The sequence below is a fragment of the Aedes albopictus genome, chromosome 1 (genome assembly GCF_035046485.1).
Source record: "Aedes albopictus strain Foshan chromosome 1, AalbF5, whole genome shotgun sequence".
Lineage (NCBI taxonomy): Eukaryota > Metazoa > Arthropoda > Insecta > Diptera > Culicidae > Aedes > Aedes albopictus.
The window spans coordinates 227,337,142-227,353,895 of NC_085136.1; positions in this window are offsets into that span (position 1 = coordinate 227,337,142).

Genomic DNA, 16,754 nt, shown 5'->3' on the forward strand with positions numbered 1-16,754 from the left:
CTGGCTTCACTCTTTAGTCGGATGTACGTTTCCGCCATCGTCTTAAATTTACGAGCAATAACATCAATATCATCAGCGAAACCAAGCAGCTGAACGGACTTCGTGAAAATCGTACCACTCGTGTTAATCCCCGCTCTCCTTATTACACCCTCTAACGCAATGTTGAACAGCAAGCACAAAAGACCATCACCTTGCCGTAACCCTCTGCGAGATTCGAAGGGGCTCGAGAGTGTCCCTGATACTCGAACTATGCACATCACTCGATCCATCGTCGCCTTGATCAATCGTATCAGTTTATCCGGGAATCCGTATTCGTGCATAATCTGCCATAGCTGTTCTCGATCGATTGTGTCATACGCCGATTTGAAATCGATGAACAAGTGATGTGTGTGCACGTTGTATTCGCGGCACTTCTGCAACACCTGGCGGATGGCGAACATCTGATCCGTTGTAGCGCGTTCACCCATGAATCCAGCCTGATATTGCCCCACGAACTCTCTTGCAATCGGTGATAGACATACTGGAAAAACTTGTAATTAGAAAAACTTGTAATTAGAAGGCACGAAATGTTGCTAATTGACAAATTGAGAGATGAAATTTATGAAAAAAATCGCGTTCTGGTGGGATTCGAACCCACGACTCCGTATTCGCTAGACCCAGTGGCGTAGCAAGGGGGGGGCGGAGGGTGCGGTCCGCACCGGGCCCCCGAATCTAGGGGGCCTCCAAATCAGGGCAGGTCTAGTGTTATAAACTTTCCCTGATTTGGAGGCCCCCTGAATTCGGGGGCCCAGTTTGAATAAAGTTCTGTGATTAGCGAAAGATTCCTACATATAAGTATAAGTTAAATACTTACCGATCTGCTGGTAGGTATGTAGGGGCCTCTTCGTGATTATCAAGAGATTTTGGAATGGGGAACACAGATGGCTATTTTGATGTTCTATTATTGACAATTATAAATGTACACACTTTATTCATGTAGTTTCGTTAGTTTTGTTTATATTAATTTGATGATTACTCTTTGGACCTGCAGGAGTCCCAAAATACAATAAAAAATGTGTTAATTCATTAAGTTAAGTATAATTCATGAGCATTATGAAAATGTCCCTGATATCCTATCCACAGAACCAAACATAGGTGTTGATTTAGCATAAGATAGCAGCTAAAATTCAGGGGCCCCATTTATCAAAATTAAGAACTGAACGCATGTTACGTTCTTGAAAGGTTTCTGCGGGAATTCCTTCGGGCAAGAATATATTTTTCGATTTATCAGGCAGTTACCTCAAAGACTTCTACAAAAATTCCTCTATGATTTACTTCAGAACTTTTTTCAGGGATTGCTTGAGAAAACTTTCTAAGCATTGGTTTACGAATACTTACAATGATTGCTTCAGGAACTCCTCCTGATATTTCTTCAAGAATTTCTTCAAACAATTATCAAGAAATCCTTCAGGAATTCCTTTGAGATTTTTTTGTAAGAATTTCTTCAAGCAGTCGTTCAGAAATACCATTTCGGAACCGTTCATAAAGCCATTCAAGGATTATATCATGAAACTCTTCAAGAAATCCTTCAGATGGACCTCAAGGAAATTCTCCAAGAATGATTTTAGAGATTTCTTCAAGAAGGAATCTTGCAGTAGTTCCTCATGGAAAATATATTTGAAGATTTTTTGAGATTTTTGAAGCCATACCCGAATGGATCCTTGGGAGATTTTCCAAAGAAATTTGAATGTATTCCCGAAGGAACTCTTGTAGAAATGTCTGTAGGATTTTTTGTAGAAATTTCTAAAAAAATCTATAAGAATCGCCTAGATGAATTCTAAGATGTATTAGGAAAGAATCATTGGGTTGATTTTGGAGGTATATTTGATGATGTTCTGGAAGGATTACTACAGTACTATGAAGTAGTACTACAAGTACTAGGAATACTATGAGTAATTACTTAAAGGATTCCTGAAAAAAATCTGTAAGCACAGGGATTTTTGGAAGAACTAATTATGAAATGCCTAGATAATTACCGTAATCCGGGATAACATTGATCAGAATTTTCGATCTTTCTTGAATAATTCTCTTGTTAAAGCAAATGTTACATGTTTTATATTTTTAAAACAAGTACTGACTCTCTGATTATGTGATAAGCTACTCGAAAAAGTTTTGTAAAACTTTTAAACATGTTTAAATAGGCTTTTTAATCTTATTTTTGATTTTGTTGATTTGGGGTAACATTGATCATGTCAGTGATCAATGTTCATTTGTGTTGAAGATATCCTTACTTACTAAATTCGTGGTCGCTGATTACGAATATGTTGTCCAAATTCTTACAAGTTATGTAATTTTTGAGTTATTTTAAGATTAAAATCCTCTAAACTGCGTATAACGCCGAAAGGCAAGCAATAGTTTAAGGAATTGATAGCTTACTTTTAATAAATCATATATTTTATTGCAAAAGAGCATTTTTATAAAAGTTTCGTTGATTAAATCGAACTCTAGGATACCATATTGAAGTAATAGAGTGATTTCGAACCTCGTATTGCATCTAGTATTCATGCCAAGCATGAATGTTTGACAATGTATCTCATTGCGCTACAAAACACAGTTATGGAAAATCGATTTATTTCAATGTTTATGAGATTCAATTTTCAAGAATTACATGTCATTAAATAGCATAATAACAGCAGATTACGATATACTATTCGATAGCAGTAACTGATTCAATGTAAAATGCTTGTTTGAACATTTCATGAGGTCGGTCAAGCCGATCAATGTTACCCCGCTGATCAATGATACCCCGTTTTACGGTACTCAAGAAATCAATGACGGAAACCCCAAAGAATTCCAAATTCTTTGGTGCAAATTAAAAAAAAACAATCTTCAAAAGAATTTACGCAGGAGGCCTTCGGTGAATTTCTGTAAGACCCCCTGAGGAAATTTGTGCAGGAATTCTTTAGGGATGAATGTGTCCATCCTTGTAGGGTTATCTGAAGAAAAACTTCGAGAAATCCATGAACGAATCTTTATACGTAACTTGAAAAACAAAATCCTTGTTAAAAAGATTAAATTTTTACTGGAATTTTTTAAAAGATTCTTGAACGAATTGTGAAAAAAGACTTAAAAACATTTCCTAAGGAATCTTTGAATGATTTTCTACAGAAATTATTAGAGGAATTTATGAGGAAATCCCTGCAGGAATGATTACTAAAGAAATGCTTGAACAAATTCTTAAGAAATCCTTGAAAGGACCTCCAAGAAAAATCGTATGAGGCAGTGCAAAAAGAACCCTTGAAGAAGTTTCTAAAAAAATCTTGAAGGAACTCCAAAGTATTCCTCTGAAAAAAATGCTGAAGAGAACATGTTGGAATCTTTAAAAAACTCTTTATAGAGTTCTTGGGATTACATAATACTGAAGAAAGTCCTTCAAGGAATTGAAGAAGAAGTTTATAACGAATAGTACATTGGAATCTTACAAATGCACATTTTATTTTCCGTATCAGGCCCCACGTCTGGGAACTTAGATACGCAAAATAAAATGGAACATTACAAATGCACAAAACACAAACATGCAACACATAACATAAATTGTGCCCAATTATCCAAATAGATAACTTAGTCCAATCCCAGGATGACGAGGTTTCATATTTGTTCTTCGTCCATCAGTCATCCTAGAATTGTATTTTGTTTGGCAGTTCGCCTTTAGTTCGCAGCATCTGTTGCGGCATTCATAGCTTGTTTTGGTCTAGGAATTTCTAATCCTAAGGGGGCATCCTGATTTGGGCCACAACACAAGACCGTCTACAATTTGATGTCCGTGTTAGGGGACGGCTTGCGTGTTTTGTGCTGGTTCGCTCCTGAAATGTTTGGAGCGCTACAAATGCACATTAAAATTTAGGGGCAAATGAACAAATCACAGTACAAAACAGAAAATTAACTGACAAAATGTTCACAACTATTTACAAACGTAACACACTCCATGCAACAATCGAAGAATTTTCTATGAATTGCATTCTCCAATTCATGGAAAATTCTTAAAACTACTTTACATACGTCACAACTAATTTACAAACGTAACACAACACCAGCAACAGCGGAAGAATTTTTCAAGAATCGAAATCGCGATTCTTGAAAAATTCTTAAACAGTCATATTTACTCTCCTTTCAAGTGGTCGGTTGATGGCAGCGATGATCATTTTTTTTTTTGGTGCTGAGCAGACCTCAGCGTGAAATTGTCACCAGACTAACCATATTACGTAAGCCAAACGCTTACCAGATAACTCCGCAAATAAAATTGCCACCAGGCTAACTTAAAGCTTATTGCCACCAGGCTAACTTAAAACCAATTGCCACCAGGCTAACCTTAAACTAATTGCCACCAGGCTAACTTAAAACTAATAACGCCAGCGAATCCTGGCAAAGGGTATGATCTAACGCCATTAACCAACGGCCAAAGAACTTCCATCAACCAAGCACTTAGCCTTTATCTATCTTTACTGTTGCGGACAGTCATATCTGATCTACTCTAAGTTTACCTAACCTAAACCAGATGGATCAACAAAGAAACAATAAACTATAACATGAACGTGGGTTTTTAGTTGGGCGCCAATGTAACGAATAGTACATTGGAACCTCATAAATGCACATTTTATTTTCCGTATCGGGCCCCACGTCTGGGAACTTAGATACGCAAAATAAAATGGAACATTACAAATGCACAAAACACAAACATGCAACACATAACATAAATTGTGCCCAGTTATCCGAATAGATAACTAAGTCCGAACCCAGGATGACGAGGTTTCATTTTTGTTCTTGGTCCATCAGTCAATCCTGTAATCGTATTTTTTCTGGCAGTTCGCCTTTTAGTTCGCAGCATTACTTGCTTACATAGCTTGTTTTCGTCTAGGAATTTCTAATCCTAAGGGCATCCTGATTTGGGCCACAACACAAGACCGTCTACAATTTGATGTCCGTGTTAGGGGACGGCTTGCGTGTTTTGTGCTGGTTCGCTCCTGAAATGTTTGGAGCGCTACAAATGCACATTAAAATTTAGGGGCAAATGAACAAATCACAGTACAAAACAGAAAATTAACTGACAAAATGTTCACAACTATTTACAAACGTAACACACTCCATGCAACAATCGAAGAATTTTCTATGAATTGCATTCTCCAATTCATGGAAAATTCTTAAAACTACTTTACATACGTCACAACTAATTTACAAACGTAACAAGTTTCCTAAGGAATCGCTGTTGCAACTTTCACAGAAAATCTTCGAGGAATATGTAAAGAAGTCCTTGAAGTATTTCCCAGATGAATTGTAAAAGATATCCAAGAAAGAATTCTTGGAGCTCCGCACTTGAGAAAAAAATATTGATGAAATCGTTAGAAACATTTCGTTACAAGTTTCGTGAAAGAAATCCGGACGAAACTGGTGTAATCGCTAAAGAAACCGTTAAAGGTATCAATAGAAAAAAAGCTGATAAAGACCTTGGAAGAATTCCTAAAGGATTCATTGAGGAATTCCAGTAGAATCTCTTGGAGCAATTCCTGTGAGAATTTTTACATCATTTATTACAATTTTTGAAGTATTTCTTCGGATTTTTTTTTTATCTTTTTCAGTAAGTGACGATATATTTGATTAATTGTTAGGCATTTCCTTTGGAAACTTCTTCAACTAATTCTCAGAAATGCTACAAAAATGGCTTCTGATTTTTATTTCTACGAACTTCTTTTGATTTCTTTTTCTACGAAAATTTTGTTGGGAATTCCGTCTGCAACTTTTCACTGACTTTTTTTTGACAATTCGTTTGAGAAAATCTCTGGTAATAACTTTCGGAATAACTTTAACACTTTTCTGGAAACTTCTATGCCAATCCCTACGGGAATTGATTGGGTAATTCATTTGGCATTTTTTTTTTTTGGTTTTTTATTCGGCGAGTTTACTGTGAGTTACCTGAAAAAAACTTTCAAATATATTTTGGCGATTTTTTTTTGACAAATTCTTGGGAAATGCTTTGATTGGATTTGATCCGAAAGTTCCTATAAGAGTATTCTTGGAATTTTCTCTGCAAATGTTTTTGAAAACTATTTCGGCATAACTCTTTTGGAATTTCTCGGCAATAATATTCAAAGTTGAATTAGGTTATTATTTTTGAAAATATCTTTGACAGAACTTTTTGAAATTCTTTGGGTTTGGAAATTTATTACGGGATTCAGCAATTTCTCTAAAAGTTCTACCAGCAGTCCCTTTGCTCATATACCTGACAATTACTATTGTAATTCTTTCAATAGCACAGCGTAACAAAAATTAACTTTTGGTCTGTCTCAAGAGCAAACTAATGTGTCTCTGACAGATTTTGGGCCGCGGTTATGTTAGGTACGATACAAACCACCCTCCAAAAATTGCATGCAATTTTACATATTAACATAAAATGCTTAAATCTTTCAAATTTGATTTGATAAAACGAAATATTTTGCGTGAGTCATAAATTTAGATGTCAATTGACCATTTTACCTTTTAATTGCTTAAAAAAAATATTTCCATGTTTAACGGCTTGCAGTCAAAAAATCCCAAAATCGCATATTTTGCCCTATAAATTGAGGTATAGCTCAAACTTGTGACGTCCTGAAACAAATCTGAGCCCGGATTCGGATTCAGCGGCCCAAAACCTGTCAGAGACACATACAGGTACTTTGAAAATTAATTAGTCGATTCGTTTGTAAATTTAAGTTGGCAACTTTTAAAAGCTTCTTTGGTAATTCCTCTGTAAATTTCTTCTGATAATTCTTTATTAAATTTCGTCTGTTATTACTTTTCATGTTCTATGAGATACATCTTTGCAAATTAAAAATAAATCCACGAATTTGCAACGGAACGACCGAGAAAAATCTCAAGAGAATTACCAAAAAATTAAGATGATTACCAGAAGAGATCACAAACAATTTCCTAAAAATGTATGAAGAAATTTCTATAGAATTTCTAGGAGGAATTTCTGTGAGCATTGAAAGAATTCTTTTGTTATTTGAGTTTCTGAAGTATTCATTGGAGGAATTTATGAATCCTTGAATAGGCTTATTAGAGGAATTTCTAAAAAAAATCTAGCAAAAACACTCAATGCATCCCCTGGAGGAATTCCTATGGAATTTCTTGGTGGAATTTGTGTAAGAATCTCCGGAGAACCCTTGCAGTAGTAATTGAATAAATACATGAAGAAATCCTTGCATAAAAAGACCCCAAAAGATTTCTTGTACAAAATTATTTGTGAAATACCTGGAAAAATCAGTTTAGGAATGAATGAATGAAATCAATTGAAAAAACTCTAAGAGAAAACTTGAATACAATCTGAACGAATCTTCGGGCAAATCGCAAGAGAATTACTAAAGAAATCTCCTCTGGAAAAAATCCTGAAGGAATTTTGGGAGCAATTTCTAAAGGCTGCCTTAAAGGGGAAGCTTCATGGAAAACCTGGTAGAACCCGACTTTGGCGCACGTTTCGATTTTTTAAAAATTAATGGAAAGTGATATAAAAAATCTAAAAAAATCAGTTTTTAGCTAAGATCCTAAGGATTATGTTCGTAAAAAAATATTTGATTTTACTCAAAATTTGAAAAAGTTGGACTCTCGAGAACACCAAAATTTTTGGTAGGAAAACCGCTCCCATGCCGCAAATTTTTGTGTTTGCACAACGATTTGTCCCGTAAAAATATGTTTTATCGTATAACTATGTACGGTCATTTTGCTCAGAAACTAATAACGAGTCGAATGGTATATAAATATCAGGGGGTTTCATACAAAAATCTACATTGAGAGGCATTTGTATGAAAACATTTCCAAAATTATTGCGCGCCACCGCGATCGAACAGCAGCTAACGGTTTCTTGGCTGGCCTGCGGTGGGCACCCGTGCGGATGATGGGAAAGAACATGAAACGGTAAAATAATATAAAAGATTTGTCGCTATGCTCACATGGAACAAATGCATAGTTCGCGAATGTAATAAAGGTGCTAGAACTAGGGGATCATTTGTATTGATCAATATAGCATTTTTAAACGTTTTTTCCGTTGTGTTACATTTTCTACACATAATGTTTAAGAAATAGCGAAGTAAGTTTTCAAACCGGAACATGTGATGGTGATGTGATATAAAGGTATATTGTAAGTTTTGCTGATTTGTTAGACCATAATCGTCGCGACCAGCCGTCGTGTGGCATAATTGGGGAAGGATAAATTAAAATACTCCTCATACGTTACTCCCAAATGATTTTTTTTATACAACACTAAGAGCAGAGTTGTTGACATGTGAGAATTACTGACTTAATATTTTGAGAAATTCAAGAGGAGCCTGAATTACTTACTCTAGCAGGAAAATTTGAAAGAATCTTAATAATGTTCATTGAACAATTTTGGTGGCTTTTATGATAAGAGATTTTTTTAAATGTTTATACAGAATAAATACCGAGGAAGATTATTTGTCGAATATATTCTGTCCGATTTAACTTTCAGTATTATATAGAAATAAAAAGAATGTGAAACATCTGTCGGGATTGTCAACATATAGGGTATCATGCCATTTTGTCATATGGCTCCTATTTCCGCCGTACATATCCAAAACCGACAAAACCGACGCGATGTACCTTCTGCTCAAATACGAACGAGACTTTATGACTTACATGGTCCGCGGATGACACACCGTCAACATTTCTTTTTCTTAGATTTATAGGACTGTTATACGTTTACATGTCAAATTAGAGCACGATTTGTCGTGAAGTTTTTTTTTAACGCCACTTTAAACAAGTTAACCTTCAGTGTGTTTTTCGAATTTTTCTATGGAATCAAAGTTCAGCAAAGGATTTGTTTGTTATTTCAACAGTATTAGTGTTTCGGGTTAATTTAAAATGTGGTAGAAAGCATATTGGGAATCTGCTCTATCCCGAGCACGTGTGTTTGGTTGGAGAAAGTGGCCCCCCCTGACCGAGCAACTATATTCTAACTTAACCGAAAAACTTAGATGATCAGAGCTGTTTTTGACTAGTAAAAATAAAATTCTCCTGCATCCTCGTATTTTTTTAATGTATGCAGGAATTCCTTCGGAAATTCTTTGAGGAATATCTTCGGAAATTCCTGAAGGTATTGCTTCGGAAATACCTGGAGGAATTCCTTTGGAAATTCCTGACGGAATTCCATCCAAAATTCCTGGAGGAATCCCTTCGCAAATTCCTGGAAGAATTCCATCGGAAATTCCTTAAGGAATTCCTTCGAAAATTCCTGGAGCAATTCCTTCGTAAATTCCTGGAGGAATTCCTTCGGAAATTCCTTGGGCAGTTCCTTGGGAAAATCTTGGATGAATACCTTCGGTGGTTCCTGGAGGAATTCTTTCAGAAATCCATAGAGAAATTCGTGAGGAAATCCTTAGGTGAACTTCTTAAGAAATTCCTGGACAAAATAATTCCAAACTTCCTGGAGGAATGCTTTTGGAAATTCCTGGATGAATTCCTTCGGAAATTGCTGGACGAATGTCACTGAAAATTCCTGGAGGAATTCCTTCGGAAAGGCCTGGAGGAATTCCTTCGGAAAGTCGTGGAGGATTTTTTTCGGAAATACCTTTTGGATTTTTTTTTTGGAAATTCTTGCAGGAATTCCTTCGAAAATTTCTAGCGGAATTCCTGGAGGAATTCCATCGGAAATTCCTGAAGGAATTCTTTCAGAAATTTCGGAAGGAATTCCTTCGGAAATTGCTGGACGAATTCCTTGGAATTTCAGGAGGAATTCCATCAGGAATTCCCGGAGGAATTTTTTCGGAAATTCCGGGAGGAATTCCTTCGGAAATTGCTGGACGAATTTCATTGGAAATTCCAGGAGGACTTCCTTCGGCAATTACTGGAGGAATTCCTTCGGAAATTGCTGGACGATTTTTTTTTGAAATTCCTGGAAGAATTGCTTCGGAAATTCCTGGAAGAATTCCTTCGGAAATTCCTGGAGGAATTCCTTCAGAAATTCCTGGAGGATTTTTTTCGGAAATTCTTTTTAGATTTTTTTCTTGGACATTCCTGGAGGAATACCGTCGGTAATTCCTAGCTGAATTCCTTCGGAAATTCCATTAGGAATTCCTTCAGAAAGGAATTCTTTCAGAAATTTCGGGAGGAATTCCTTCGGAAATTGCTGGACGAATTCCTTTGGAGATTCCCGGAGGAATTCATTCAGAAATTCCAGGAGAAATTCCTTTACTAATTCCTGGAGGGATTCTTTCGGAAATTCCTGAAGGAATTCCATCGGAAATTGCTGGACGAATTCCATTGGAAATTCCTGGAGGAATTCCTTCCAAAATTCTTGGAGGAATCCTTTCGCAAAATCCTGGAAGAATTCCTTCGGAAATTTCTAGAGAAATTTCATCGGAAATTCCTGAAGGACTTTGTTCGGAAATTACTAGAGGAATTCCATCGAAAATTCTTTGGAGAGGTCCTTCGAAAAATCTTGGATGAATACTTTCGGAAATTTCTGGAGGAATTCTTTCAGAAATTCCGGGAGGAATTCCTTCGGAAATTGCTGGACGAATTCCTTTGGAGATTCCTGGAGGAATTCATTCGGAAATTCCAGAAGGATTCTTTAGGAATTCCTGGAGGAATTCTTTCGGAAATTCCTGGAGGAATTGCTTCGAAAATTCCTGAAGCAATTCCTTCAAAAAATCCTGGAGGAATTCCTAAAAAAAATTCCAGAAGGATTTCCTTTCAAAATTCTTGGAGGAATCCCTTCGCAAATTCCTAGAAGAAGTCCTTTGGAAATTACTGAAGGAATTCCTTCGGAAATTTCTGGAGGAATTCATCCAGAAATCTATAAAGAAATTCCTGAGAAAATTTTTGGATGAATTCCTTAGGACATTCCTGGAAAAAATCATTCTAAGCTTCTTAGAGGAATGCTTTTTATGATTCCTGGAGGAATTCCTTCGGAAATTACTGGACAAATTCCTTTGGAAATTCAAGGACGAATTCCTTCGGAAATTGCTGGAATAATTTCTTTGGCAATTACTGGAAGAATTCCTTCGCAAATGCCTGGAGGTATTCTTTCGGAAATTCCTGGAGGAATTTCTTCGGAAATTCCTGGAGAAATTTTTTCGGACAGTCTTTTTGGATTTTATTTTTTTAAATTCCAAGAGGAATTCCCTCGAAAATTCATGGAGGAATTCCTTCAAAAATTCCTGGAGGAATTCTTTCGGAAATTCCGGGAGGAATTCCTTCGGAAATTGCTGGATGAATTCGTTTCAAGATTCATGGAGGAATTCCTTTGGAAATCCCTGCAGGAATTCTTTCGGAAATTCTTAGGGGAATTTCTTCGGAAATTCCTGGAGAAATCCCTCCGGAATCTCTTGGATGCATTCCTTCTGAAATTCGTGGAGCAATTATTTCGGAAATTCCTGGAGGAATTCCTTCGGAAATTGTTAGAGGAATTTCTTTAAAAATTCCCGGAGGAATTCCATTGGAAATTCCTGGAGGAATTCCTTTGGAAATTCCTTCGGTAATTCCTGGAGAAACTTTTTTGGAAATTCCAGGAAGAATTCCTTCAGAAATTCCAGGAGAAATTCTGTCGGAAATTATTGGAGAAATTCTTCTGGAAATTTCTAAAGGAATTTCTCCATGAATTTCCGATGTAATTCCACCAGGAATTTTGCGAAGGAATTCCTGCAGGATTTTCCGAATAAATTCCTCCACGTATTTCCGAGAGAATACCTCCAGGAATTTCCGTGGCAATTCTTCCAGGAATTTCCGAGGGAAATCCTCCAGGAACTTCCGGAGAAATTCCTCCAGGAAATTTCGGAAAAAATCCCCACAATTTCTCTAGGAATTTCCGGAGGAATTCTTCCAGGAATGTCCGAAGGAATTCTTCCAAGAATTTTCAAGGGAATTCCTCTTGGAATTTTCAAAGGATTTCCTCCTGGAATTTCTGAAGGAATTCCTTCATGAATGTCCGAAGAAATCCCTCTATGAATTTTCGAAGGAATTCCTCCATGATTTGCCGAACAAATTCCTCCAGGAATTTTGCCAAGGAATTCTAAAGGATTTTCCGAAGGAATGCCTCCAGAAATTTTCCGACGGAATTCCTCTACGAATTTCAGAAGAAATACCTCGAGGAATTTCCGGAGGAATTCCTCCAAGAATTTCCGAAGTAATTCTTCTAGGAATTTTCAAAGAAATTCCTCTTGGAATTTTTAAAGGATGTCCTCCTGGAATTTCCGAAGGAATTCCTCCATAAATGTCCGAAGGAATTCCTCCATGAATTCCTCCAGGAATTTTGCGAAGGAACTTCTAAAGAATTTTCCGAAGGAATTCCTACATGAATTTCCATATGAATTTCTCCAGAAATTTTCCGACGGAATCTCTCCACGAATATCCGAAGAAATTCCTCGAGGAATTTCCGGAGGAATTCCTCTAGGAAATACCGAAGGAATTCCTCCATGAATCTCCGAAGGAATTCCTCCTCCTTCCTTTAGGAAATCCTAAAGCATTTTCCGAAGGAGTTCGTCCATGAATTTCCGAAGAAATTGCTCCAGAAATTTTTCGAAAGAATTCATTCACGAATTTCTGAAGAAATTCCTCCATGAATTTCCGGATGAATTTCTTCAGAAATTTCCAGATTAAATCCTCCAGAAATTTTCAAAGAAATTCCTTCTGCAATTTCCAAAGGAATTCCTCCCGGAATTTCCGAAGTAATACCTTCATAAATTTCCGAAGGAATTCTTTCAGGAATTTCCGAAGGAAATCTTCCAGCAATTTCCGAAGGAATTCCTCCTGGAATTTCCGAGGGAATTCCTGCAGGGATTTTCAAAGGGATTTCACCTGGAACTTTCAAAGGATTTCCTGCCGGAATTTACGAAGGAATTATTTCATGAATGACCAAAAAAATTCCACCAGGAATTTTCGAAAGAATTTCTCCAGGAATTCCTTCACGAATTTCCGAACGAGTTCCTCCATAAATTTCAGAACAAATTCCTCCAGGACTTTTGCGAAGGAATCGCTCAAGGATTTTCTGAAGAAATGCCTCCATGAATTTCCGAAGGAATTCCTCCAGAAATTTCAGGAAGAAATTTCTCCAGGTGTTTCCGAAGGAATTACTCCAGGAATTTCCGAAGAAATTCCTCCAGGAACTCCCAAAGGAAATCCTCCACGAATTCTCGAAGGAATTCCTCCAAGAATTTCCGAGGGAATTCCTCCAGGATTTTCCCGAAGAATTCCTCCATGAGTTTCCGGAGGAGTTTGTCCAGGAATTTCCGTAGGAGTTCCTCCAGGAATTTTCAATGGAATTTCTCCTGGAATTTTCAAAGGATTTTCTCCTGAATATTCGAAGGAATTCCTCTACGATTTTCCTAAGAAATCCCTCCCGGAATTTCTAAAGAAATTTAAAGGATATACCTTGAAATACCTCCAAAAATTTCCGAATAAATTCCTCCAAAAATTTTTGACGGTTATCCTCAAAAAAATTCCTTAGGATTTTCTCACATAATCCCCAAACGTTTTTTTGAAGGAATGATTGAAGAAGTTTCTCAAGTTTTCGTAGGAGTTCCGCAATACATTTTTGAAGGAATTTCTTGAGGAATTTCCGAAGAAACTTCTCCAGTATCTTTCACTGGAATTCCTTGAGGAATTTCGTAAAGATTTATAAAAAAAACGATAAAATTCCTCAACGAACTTATCAAATAATTTCTCACGAAATTTCCGAAGGTATTCCATAAGACATTTCAGACATATGTCAAAAAAATTTCCAAACGAACTCCTTTAACAATTTCCGAATTTTCCTTATCAAGGCATTTTTAAAGGAATTCTTCAAAGAATTTCCGAATGAATTCCTCTAGGAAACAAAAAATCACAAAAAGCATTTCTTCAGGAATTTCCAAAATATTTTTTCAAGAAAGTTTTGAAAGATTTTTAAAGAAATTCCTTATGGAATTTCAGAAGGGATATCTCATAAGACTTTTAGTGGATTTTTTTCTGCTTCAGGAATTTGGGAAGGAATTCTCACAGAAATTTTCGGATGAATTCCTCCAAGAATTTTTGAAGGTATTCCTCAAGGAATTTTCGGAAGAATTCCTCACGAAAACTCCGAAGGAGTTCCTCAAGGAATATTCTAAATCTATTTCAAAGAAATTCCTCAAGGAATTCCCAAAGAATCTTCTAAAGGAAATCGTAGAAGAACTCTTGAAGGAATGTCTTATGTAATTTCTCAAGGAGCTTTTGAAATGAAGGAATTCCTCAAAAAATTTCTGAAGAATTTGTCAAGGATTTTCCGGTGGCATTCCTCAAGTGTTTTCGAAATAAATTCCTGAAATTATTTTTTAATTGATTCCTTTAAAAATTTCTGAATGCATTCCTCTAAAGCCTGTATCCGCAATAATCGGGACACAAACGTACGGCAGTAACTCTGTAGTGAATCACTAAAAATTGGCCAAAAAATAACTGAGAACTCTTTGGTGTATGTTTATTATTTGTGCAAAATTTCATTAAAATCGATGCATTACTTTTAACTGTGGATGAGAAACAAACAGGCGACGTTTTTAAGATTTTGTACAATCATCGCCAATTTTCATTTGCATACTAGATGGTTCTTTTCCGCTACAATTCAAAGTTCTGTGAGGATAATTATGAATCTTCGTGAGCAGTTATGATACTTATAGAGACACTTTCTTGCAAAATTTCATCAACTTTTATCAATTGGAATGAAAGTTACTGGTGTTGATAGGGGATAGTGTTAGTGAAAATGTTTCATGTTTTTTATGTGCAATGTTTGCCCATTCATAACTCTTGAATATCTCTGTCAATTTTCATGAAATTTTCACAGAAAGTAGTTGATTATGTGTATATTATGCCTGCAAAATTTGATGATTATTGGTGTAGTACTTTCAACAATACAATCGAAACAATAAGGGGTGCTCACTAATTGTTGTCTGAAGGGCTAAAATCACGGTCAGCCCCAATATATGTTTCGACTATAAAATTGTTGTTAGTGCATCGATTTTTTTGAAATTTTGTCTATGTAAGTAAAGTAGATTAAGAGGTGTGTGTTCAAAATTTTAGTCATTTTCTTTATCAAATTCAAAAGTTACAGCGCTGACAAGCTAAACCAGGAGCTGTACAAAATTCAGTTGCTCGCGTTCTACTGTTTCATTGCTACAATAAAAGGCACTTCACCGATTCACATGAAACTTTGCAGGTGAAATGAACACATCTTAAGATATTATCAGGCAAAATTTGAGCAATTTTAATGTATCTATTGCAGAGTTATAGCCATATTTCTGTGTCCCGATTATTGCGGATACAGGCTTTAGCAACTTCCAAAGATATTTCTCCAGGAATTTCCGAAGGAATTCCTTTAGAAATTTTCAAAGAATTTTTTCCGGTAATTCCGAAGGAATTCATTAAAGGATTTTTCGAAGAAATTTCTCCAAAAAATTCTTAGGGTATTTCTCAAGAAAAGGAATCTTAGTTTGATTGGAATTTTTGAAAGAATTCCCGGAGAAATTCTTAAAGTATTTTCTGGAGCTTCTCAAACGGATTTCTGGTGGAATTAAGAATGATATTTGTAAAGAATTACTGGGGAAATTCTCAAAAGAATGCATGGTGAAATTCGTAATAAAACTTCTGGAGGAATTATTGAACAAATTTCTGAAGGTATTCCCAATGGAATTACTGCAAGTTTTCCGAAGGTAATTTCTGCTGGAATATCTACAATAAAATAACCTGGAAAAATATCAAAGAAATTTCTGGAGAAACTACTGGATAAATTCAAATTCATAATGGCATTTGTTAAGAAATTCCTGAAGCAATATCTTGAGGAATTCCTCAGGATTATAATCATATATGATTCTTCCATTGAACCATTCCTGTCAATCACCCATATTTCATACTTCACTTTTATTTTTTTTAATGATGAAATATTTGAACTCCTTGTTACTGCAAAGTGGTTTTCAGTGTAAGGGTGCTCGCCCCCCCCCCCTGGCCGAAAAACTGGCTACGCCCTTGGATAGCGCAATATGATAACAAAAGAGGCGTATGAAAAGTGCTATAAGGAATAAAAACAAAAGATGGCATATGTGTATCGCCTCCGAATAAGGTTAATTTGCAAGATATAAAACAAATATTGAAGAATAATTAACCGTTTTTTTTTTTTATTTAACGAGCCTCGTTCATATTTGAGCAGAAGGTATATGTATATACGGAAAACATAAAACTATTAAAATCTTAAGTCTTACCCCAAAAATATTTTATTGTTGACTCTCAGAAACTACTGTTAAATTTTGAGCGAAATCGGACAAGTCTACAAGTCTAAGGGGGCGCTCAACGGGCTGGAAGTTTGTATGGGAAAATCCATCCAGTTATACGGAGAAACCACATGTTTCCAGTTTTTTAGTCTAGGTAGCGATGTATATGTTCAATCATCACCAAATTTTCCATCTTTATCGGAAAATCTATCTTCAACAACATTGCCGAAAACCGCAAAATGATCCGAGTTCATTTGAATAAGTTTTACCCTATAAAACTATAACTCATTTTAGAGAGATTTAATGATAGCAAAAACGAAAGCACAGGTATGCATCGAGCTTGAAAAAGATTTTTTTTTTCAAAAAAACAAAATAAGACCTGGCCTTGTTTCATTCATTGACAACTATTTTGTATGCCGTGGCCCCCTCCTGACCGAGCAACTATATTCTAACTCAACCGAAAAACTTAGATGATCAGAGCTGTTTTTGACTAGTAAAAATAAAATTCTCCTGCATCCT